We start from the raw sequence: 9,965 nt of genomic DNA on the forward strand, positions 1-9,965 counted from the left end.
TCTAAATCTTATAGCCAAAGACTTGCTGATGGTCCAACATCAAGAAAGCAATAGAACCTGGGGCTCAAGGCCAGGTCTTTGTCATTCAATGTCCAATCATCTTTCCTTGATACCATGCTACCTATATTATTAGTAAAACCTACCAGACCCATGTCATATTTTAAAACCATACACATTTTAACTGCTTTTTAAAAAAAGAAATGAAGAAAAGAAGGCAGAAAAAAAGAAAGAAAAAGGAAGGAAGGAAGGAAGGAAGGAAGGAAGGAAGGAAGGAAGGAAAGAAAGAAGGAAGAAGGAAGGAAGGAAAGAAAGAAATTTTTGTAAAGAAAGGAGCATTTATAAAAAGTGTATTTTGGCTGACATTCCTTGCCATAGTTTTGTCTTTTTAAAGCTTCTCAGGTCCAATTTAAGTCTAAACTACCTACTGGGAGCTATTTATGTCTCAACGAAGGAAAGCACTGGAGAGAGGAGTGGACTGGAGGGTTCTGAATTATATTTTGAGTCATGAATGAACCACATTTTGCTCCTAACCTCCAATTTGCCATTGTTATGATTACTTATACATTACAGTAACTCTTTTTTGGGTTGCTGATATTACCTGAACAATAATAGAAGTTATTGTTTACTATACAGCTGAAAATGCACCAGCTGCTAAGTTATAACAGAGGGTTGACAATAAAAGACAAAGGGAATTATTGTTTGTTTTTACTGGAAAGCTATCTGGAGGAACACTGGGAAAAATGCTATTTCACTCAAAAATCACCAACCAATTCAACTAGGAAACTGCTATAATATACACACCTTAGCACAAAGTGAAGATATGTATTGTTTCCTTTCTATAGAGATAATGTTCATAAAGAGGCTCTAAAATCTATAGGGCTCAAAAAAGGGGCATTTGCCATCAAACAACAAAGAGGTAGTAAACCCATTGACAAATATTTCCTGAGTACCTATAGTGTATCCAGTTCTGTGCTAAGTGCTGTGTAGGTTATAAAAGTAGTAGAGACCATTGTCCCTCTCTGAATAATAATGATAATAATAATAATAATAGCTAGCATTTACATAGCCCTATTATGTGCTAGGGAATGTGCTAAGCACTTTATAAATATTATCTCATTTGATCATCTCAGCAACCCTGGGAGGTAGGTGCTATTATTAACAACATTTTATAGGTGAGAAAACTGAGGCAAATGAAGGTTAAGTGACTTGCCTGAGGTCACAGAGATAGCAAATGTCTGAAGCAGTATTTAAACTCAGGGGTTGTGGAATCCAGGCCTAACATTCTATGCACTTCGCCACCTAGCTGACATGAATGAATAAATAAATAAATCTGTCCATTCATCTGTCAGTCAATGATTAGCTAAGTATTTATGTGCCAAGCATTGTACTCAGCACTGCACATATACATATAGAACAAAATAATCCCTACTCTCAAGAGGCTTTTATTCTGTGGAAGCAACAGATTTGTATACCAATAAGAGAAAATATTGTGTAATAAGTAGATTTCTGGATTTGAAATCAGGAAGACCTGGATTCAGATCACATCTCAGATACTCTGTGACCTTGAGGAAGGCATTTAACCTCTCTAGGCCTCAATTTGCCCCTCTATCAAATGAAAAGGTTGGGTTAGATAACCTCTATGGTTCCTTCTAAACATAAATCAATGATGCTATATTCCTAATTAAAAATAAAATAAATAGAAAGTATTTTCTGGGGAAGGGCAGTAGAATCTGGGAGATCACAAAAGGCCTTGTGTAGGAGGTGACAGGAACTAAAATTTGAAGGGAGACAGAGATTCTAAGAGGTAAACATGAGAAGGGAGTGCATTCTAGGCATGAGGGCAAGTCTATGCAAAGCCTTAGAGATGGGAGGTCGGATGTTGTTCATGAGGAGCAGCAGTTAGGCCAGATAGGGCAGAGTGGATAATCTCCTATCAGCATAGGCTAAATACAAAAAAGGAAAAAGTGATTTAAGAAACAAAATTTAATAAACCAGTGTCAAATATTTTATGCTGAATAAGGGTCATAGATGGGAACCAGAAGCGAAAGTGACCATAGAGATCATTGAGTCTACCCACTCGTTCAATAAATGAGGAAACAGGACCAGAGAGAACAAAAGATTTGCCTATCATCACACATTTAGTAAAATAATTAAGGTTCAAACTCAAGTCCTTCCCACAATATTATGCTATCTTATTCTGACTGTCACAACTATTACAAAGTGCATAGATATTTCTATCTTAATGAATTCCTCTTTTTCTCCCCTTCTTCTTTTATTTACTATTCACTTATCTTTTTCTATTTAATCTATTCTGGTTTTAGTTAGTTGGCTTATTGCTTGGGTCCTTAGTGAGAAATAGCTATTATCAGGAGGGGAAGGGAGAAGAAAAAGGATCAACATTTATATAGTACCTACAATATGCTGGGCACTGTGCTAAGTGCTTTACACATATACTATCTGATCCTCATAACAACCCTGTTGGTAGGTGGTATTATAACCCCATTTATAGTTGAGGAAACTGAGGCAGACAGAGATTAAGTGACTTATACACAGCTAGTTAAGTGACTGAGGCCAGTTTTGAACTCAGATCTTCCTTTCTCCAGACCCTCCACTCTATCCACTGCTCCACTAGCTGCCTCCAACAGTAATGGGGATATTCATATATTTCACTGAGTTATGTACATTTTTTTCCCTAAGTTTTCAGACCCTATAGCCTTAAGTACCACGGAAGTACTGGATAATTGACAGAAGATTGTCTGACCCTGATTTGTCTGTCTACTTGAGCTCTTTTTGGATCTTTCCTGTTTTCTTGACTGGATTCTGAAGGCTCTTGACTTAGGAGAAAGAGGCAGAGACAGGTCCCAAGTAGAAATGGATGAATTTCAGAATTTTAGGATCATAGACTCCCAGAGCTAAAGGGGCCTCAGTAAGAATGCAATTCACCCCCTTCCCAAAATAGAAATCCTCTTTGCAACATCCCCTGCAAGTAGTCACAACCTCTGTAAAGTCTGTCTTCCAGGTCTGGAGTAAATCCATTACCCTCTTCCCCCTCTTAGAATTCCTGCCTTACTTCAGGACTCAACTCAGGTACCACATCCTATAGGATGCCTGTCCAATTGATGGAATCTTTCTCCCCTACCCCCAAATTATTATTTCTATTTTTCTCCTTTTAGAATGCAAATTCCTTGAATTCAGACAGTGTTTCACCTCTGCTGCATTGAATAGCAGAATACCAGGCATATAGTAGGGGCTTAATAAATGTTTGCTGATTAATTGTTAAAAGACTTCTAGAGATGAGGACCTTAGTACTTTCTGAGATCATTCATTCCACCACTTGGAATCATAGGATTATAGATTTGGAGCTAGAAGGAACTTTAGATTCCATTGAGTCCAACTCTCTCATTTTACAGATGAGGAAACTGAGGTAAGGAGAGGTTAAGTAAGTTTCCCAAGGTCATGCAACTGGTGAAATCTGAGGCAGGAATACAGCTTGGTCTTCCTGAATCCAAGTCTAGCATTCTATCCACAATTACTTCAAGAAAAGAGAGACTAGAGTTGCTTTGCAGTCAATGAATTAAAGATTAAAAATTGCGCAGATGGATTTCTGATTTAATTCAACTCAATTTATAAAGTGCTTTGGTACTGAGGTGAAAAGGTGAACAACTACATAATTCCTACTTTCAGGTAACTTAAAATCTAATTGGGGAACAGGATTTGCACATAAACCAGCATAAAACATAGTAAGGTATGATAGAGGCAAAGGCATGCAGCCAAATGGTAGATGAAAATTTCAGAAGCGGTGGTCCATTTCCATCTAGGGAAATCAGCGAAGGCTTCCAGGAGGAGGTAACACCGATCTAGACTTTAAATAAGCAACAAGATTTCAATAAGAAGGAGAGCGTGTTCAAAAGCATTGAGACTGTCAGAGGGCAGACAAGAGCAGGGAATAGCTAGTAGTCTAGTTTGTGCTAAAAAAAAAATAGGAAACGATGAGAAATGAGGCTGGAAAGGGGATTTCAGGTCAAGCTGTAGAAGACCTTACATGCCAAGTTAAGGGATGTGTGTTTTGTCCAAGAGACAGTAGGTAGCCACTGATAATTTTTGATCAGGGAGTGACACAGCCAGACCTGTGCAATAGGGAAATGGTTTGGGCATGGATTGTAGGATGGATTGGAGAGGGTGTGAGACATTGTATGAGCCAGAACTGGATTCTTTCTCAGAAGGTTTATTTATGATACATTTCCCAAAACCCCTTTGAGAAAGACACGTCAGAAGTACTGCAGTCCTGCTCCACTGGCACCATTGAACAAGAGCAGGCCAGAGGAGCAGAATTGTTATAACAAGAGGAAAGCCCAGCATCCGTATTGTTTTATTTGTTTTTAAAGTGTCCATTCAGTGATATCATCTTTTAGAGCAAAAGGAAATCATGAGAATTTTTACAGATGGCCACGTCTTTTATGATGTTCTGACTTCTCTCCAGGATAAGCTCAGTTTGCCCTTTCCCACAGTCAGGGTTGATGACTACTTGATACCTCAGGATACTCAGGATTTTACCATTTCATATAACAAATTTGAACAATCATTTTCTTCAGACTTTGGAGCTGAGTGCACCTTGACAATATTTAATCCAAAGTGTCCCATCAAGATACTTCCTTTAAAAAAAAATCAGTCAAGTTCATCATACTTGACTTGGATTAGAGGAGATGGTGTTGTTGTTGTTCAGTTGTGTCTAACTCTTTGTGACCCTGTGGACAATAGCACACCAATACTGCCTGTAAGGTCTTCTTGGCAAAGATACTAGAGTAGTTTGCCATTTCCTTTTCCAGTGGATTGAAGCAAACAGAGGTTAAGTGATTTTCCCTGGGTCACAGAGCTAAGTATCTGAGGCTGGATTTGAACTCAAGTCTTCCTGACTCCCTACCCAGTATTCTATCCACTGAGCCACCTAGCTGCTTCCAGAGGAGACAGTAGCCAGGGAGAAATATTGTTATGTATTATATTTTTCTACAGGGAGTAATAGAGTATGACAGTTCTTTGAATAATGGATATAGTCTTAATGATTAACTTTTTTCTTAGTCCAGTCATACTTTCATGCCTCCATACCTATGAATGACTTCCATCCTTTCAGCCCTTTCTCTTTTTAATCCTTCTCTCCTGTATCTGTCTTCTTCAATTCCCCCATCTTTGCCTAGATGTTCAAAGACTGAGAGCAATAAGAGTCTTGGAAGTAAAGTTGACAATCATCTGCTCTAGATGTCCATAATTTTACAGATGACAACTGAGGCTCAGAGAGAAAGATGTATTGGTTAGGAACTATTAATATAATTGAATGATCCCTGAAACAAGAGTTGAGACCAGATTTCACATCCTTCTGCTAAACAATGTGACCTTAGGAAAGTAATTTCCTCCAGTGGGTCTTAAGTTCTTCACTTTAAAATGAGGGGATTCATAGACTTTTAGAATTTGGTGCTAGTAGGGACCTTTATGGACAGCCAGTGCCTTTCTAGTCCAACTCCAACAAGCCCAGGTCTCCCCATGGTAAAGCAAACAAAAAGTATTCACTAGACTGTACCATCCCCTCAAGTTAAAGTCTTAAATCTTTCCTCTTTCTCAGCCAAGCTCCTAGAAAAAGACTGCCAACACGTGGCACCTTCACTTTCACTCCTCTCTTATTTAATTCCCAAACCTCTGTACTTCAGCTTCTGGCTTCATTATTCATCCATCTGAAATTACTTTCTCTAAAGTTGCCAGTTTCTTCATTGCTAAATTGGGTGGACTTTTCTCCGTCCTCATACTTCTCTATCTATCTGTTGCATTGAAACTGTTGATCACTCTCCTAGATATTCTCTCCCCTGTGGATTTTTTAAAAAATTTATTGTAATCACACTGCTTTCTTTTTTATTAATTTACTTTTAGCTTTCAACATTTCCTTTCATAAGTTTTTGAGTTTCAAATTTTCTCTCACTCCCTCCTGACCTCCCTCCCCAAGATGGCATCAATCTGATCTAGGCTTTACATATACATTCCTGTTAAACATATTTTCACACTAGTCATATTGTAAAGAAGAATTAGAACCAATAGGAGGAACCACAAGAAAGAGAAAACAAAACAAAACAGAAGAAAAAAAGAGCAAATAGTATGCTTCGATCTGCATTCAAACTCCATAGTTCTTTCTCTGGATGTGGATAGCATTTTCCATCATGAGACTTTTGGAGATGTCTTAGATTCTTGAATTGCTGAGAAGGGCTAAGTCTATCAAAGTTAGTCCTTGCACAGTGTGGCTGTTACTGTGTATAATGTTCTCCTGGTTCTGCTCACTTCATTCAGCATCAGTCTATATGTCTTTCCAGGTGAATCACACTGCTCTCTCCTGGTTCTCCTCTTACCTATATCACCATTCCTCCACTTCCTTGCTGGTTTTTCATACATGTCACAGCCTCTGCCTCTGGGTGTTCCTCAAGGTTCCATTCTAGGCTTTCTTCTTTTCCTTCTCTGTCTACTTTTTTGGGCATTTCAAAGGTTTTTTTGGTTTAATATCATCTTTATGTAGATAGCTCAAATCTAGTCAATAAGTTTTTATTAAATGGCTGCTATATACCAACCATTGGGCTAATCACTGGATTTACAGAATTATATATTCAGCCTCAATCTCTCCCTTGAACTTCAGCCTCCATCTTTGTTGTTATTTAGCTGTTTGTCAGTGTCTGTCTCATCATGACCCTTTTGGGCTATTTTTTGAGGGGGGGGGCAAAAATACTGGTGTCTTTTGCCATTCCTTCTCTAGCTCATTTTGCAGATGAGGAAACTGAGATAAACAGGGTTAAGTGACTTGCCTAAGGTCACAGAGATAGTAAGTATCTGATGCCAGATTTGAACTCAGGAAAAAGAGTCTTCCTGACTCCAGGACCGTGCCACCTAGATATCCACCAGCTACCTATTAGACATTTTCAAACTACAATTATCCTTTCCACATTACAGGGGTTAGGACTGTGTACTCTCAAGATCTGGAAAATTTGTGTAAAATTTTTTGGCTCTCCTTTGTACCAGAGAAGAAGTCTGACTTTTTTTCTTTTTCTTTTATGGGGTGTTAAGTATTTGGCCATAGGCTCTGTGTCATTTGCTGGCCTTCTTGTGTCATCTGCAGCATCTGCAAAACTCACTTAAAAGTCCCATTTAATTTTTTGTGCTGATCTGAGATATATCAAAACCACAATGGGGAAGTCATGATGTGGAAGGGATAACTGTAGACATCTCACAGCCTTACTTTCCTCATCCCACATATCCAATAAGTTTCCAAATCTTGGTATTTTTAACTCCATAACATCTCTGATCCAGTCCTTTCTCTCAACTCACCACCTACCTGGTCCTCATGACCTCTCATCTAGATTATTGCACAGCCTCCTAATTGGTTTCCTTGCCTTAAGTCTCTCCTGCCAATCTATCCTACATAATGTTGTTAAAATGGGTTTCTTTAAGCATAAATTTGACCATGTCTCTCACCTGTTAATTAAGAATCAGTGACTCTTTATCTGTTTTAATCTGCTAGATTAAAACACAGATTCTTCTGTTTAGTTTTAATAGTCCCTAACAACCTAATCTCAATCTTTCTTTCCAGCCTTAATGGAAATGATTCCTCCTTTTTCACTGAGTAACCCACAAAATGATCTCTCTGTTATTCCTTTATAATACTCTCATCTTCCATCTCAATGCCTTTTCACTGGCCACCTCTCACACCTGAAATGGATTCCTTCCTCACTTCCACCTCATAGAACTCCTCTCTTTCATCCAGTTACTGAGTTGCTGCTGAGGACCATCCTCGAGTCTCCTCACTTCCCAACACTCCCTTTCCTACTTCTCCCACCATCTTCTTCCACAGGTTGTTTCCACTGAGGAAAAGGTATCATGTGGCATATCAGCTATCCAGTACCTCCACTCTTTTTACCCCTTTGATGATGAAACTAAGGGTGATGACCTGTTTCCTGCTGGGACTGGGAATTGCATCCATTTAATAACTCAACAGAGAGGCAGGAAGACCCTCACTACCGTCCAAGAAATCACTGATAATTATGATAAATAGAAACTAATGAAGGCATGGAAGGCTAGGTGTCCAGTGAATAGCATGCCAGGCCCGGAGTCAGGAAGACTCTTCCTGAGTTAAAATCTGGCCTCAAACACTTACTAGCTGTGTGACCCTGGGCAAGTCACTAAAGCCTATTTACCTCAGTTTCTTCATCTGTAAAATGAGCTGGAGAAGGAAATGGCAAACCACCGTACTCTCTTTGCCAAGAAAACCCCAAATGGGGTTACAAAGAGTTGGGACAGGACCAAACAACAATGGTGAAGGTATTTAAAAATAAATTTACCTACAATGATACTGTAATGGAGCATCCAAAATATGGAGAAGTAATTCAGCTACCAGGTGACTAGCTCAAGAACATATGCCAGCCAGTTCCTCATGGGTATTAGACTGGCTAAGGGCAACCAGCTGAAGGTTCATGGATTGTAAATGCTTGTGGCTCACTGAAGCTTAAGTGAGGATTTCCTTGTAATGAGTAGAAAAATTCTCTTCTGTCCCTTGTCATGAGTTTAAAAACCTCACAGCTTGTATAATGTAACCATTCGGGGTCCACTGTTTAACTTGGACCAGTATAACTCATTCGTGTAACATCTGTCATTTAAACAGAGGTGAAGCCTGGCAGTGCTCAGCCTGAAAGGCAAATAATCTGATGCTTCAGTCAAATACAAAGCCCGAGTAGCGTCTGAGACCATGTCTGTCCAGATGCTTCTTGATGCTCCCCCTGCAGAGCTCCCTGTCCAGCTACCCTCTGAGCTTCCCTTGGTGATTCTCAAAAGAATAAATTAAGGTCAACACCCAGATGTACCACCAAGACAAAAATTGCTTTTGGTTAGCAGAACAGGGACTCCCCTGATGACTTGCACCACCTAACCAGGGAAGAGTTTTATTTTGGAAGAGTGGCAGGACATTTTATTTCTTACTTCATACCAAGGTCCAGTATTGTCTGAACAGACTTTTTCTTTTTGTTTTATTAGTGCCCTGACTCTTTCTTTTCTTTTTTGTCTAAATGTTATGTAATGTATTTAAACTCTTATTTAAATAAAACTGGTTTCCTGAAACATGAAAAAAAAAGATGCATCTCAAGTACTCTTCTATATGAAGCCTTTTCTAATCCCCCAATTGCTATCACCTACCCCCACAAACTGCCTAGTATTCAAATATACTGTATTTATTTGTATTTATTCTCTTTGTATTTCTTCTGTATGCATTTATTAAAGAGGGTAATTCTACTGTTTTCACATCAATTAACTTACTTACAAAAGGCCTTAACACCTCTATTGAATCAATCAAAGATGTAAACTACATGTCAACAAATCCTAGAGGTTTAACCCTAACCCTAAATTTGTTATAACAAATTGAGACATCCAGGGCATAAGCTAGTGGCAAACAAGTACTTAATTAAGTTGGGAGTACTAAAATGCCTTTGAGCTATTGGATGGTATCAGGTAAGGGCATACATTGGGAAATATGAAGACATAGATTGGGTTTGGTTGAGAGAATTAGATACACCTCTGGGCCTATATATTATCAGAGAAGAGATTCAAATGGGAAAAAAGCAAGCCTTTAGTGAGACCCATTGTATGTGAACTAGGAATAAGCCAGGGGAAAAGGATGGAGGTGAGAGTTTTACCTTCCAGGGGCCCCTAGGTGGCGCAGTGGATATAGCACCGGCCCTGAAGTCAGGAGGACCTGAGTTCAAATCCAGACTCAGACCAAACACTTGACACTTACTAGCTGTGTGACCCTGGGCAAGTCACTTAACCCCAATTGCCTAAAAGCAAAAAAAAAAAGAGTTTTACCTTCTATACCCTCACCATTGGTAAGAGAAAATGTTTTGAACTTTGAAAAGGTGGAAGTTTTGGATTTCTCCTCAGTGTTAGTAGCCATG

The 9,965-nt window shown here is 39.0% G+C and overlaps 1 pseudogene; it reads left to right on the top strand.

Moving 5' to 3' along the window:
• Nucleotides 1-3,774: 3,774 nt before the first annotated feature.
• Nucleotides 3,775-8,506, top strand: LOC110212653 (eukaryotic translation initiation factor 1 pseudogene; annotated as a pseudogene).
• The last annotated feature ends 1,459 nt before the right edge of the window (nt 8,507-9,965 follow it).

Source organism: Phascolarctos cinereus, unplaced genomic scaffold, assembly GCF_003287225.1.
Source record: "Phascolarctos cinereus isolate Bilbo 61053 unplaced genomic scaffold, phaCin_HiC Scaffold_2;HRSCAF=192, whole genome shotgun sequence".
Classification (NCBI taxonomy): domain Eukaryota; kingdom Metazoa; phylum Chordata; class Mammalia; order Diprotodontia; family Phascolarctidae; genus Phascolarctos; species Phascolarctos cinereus.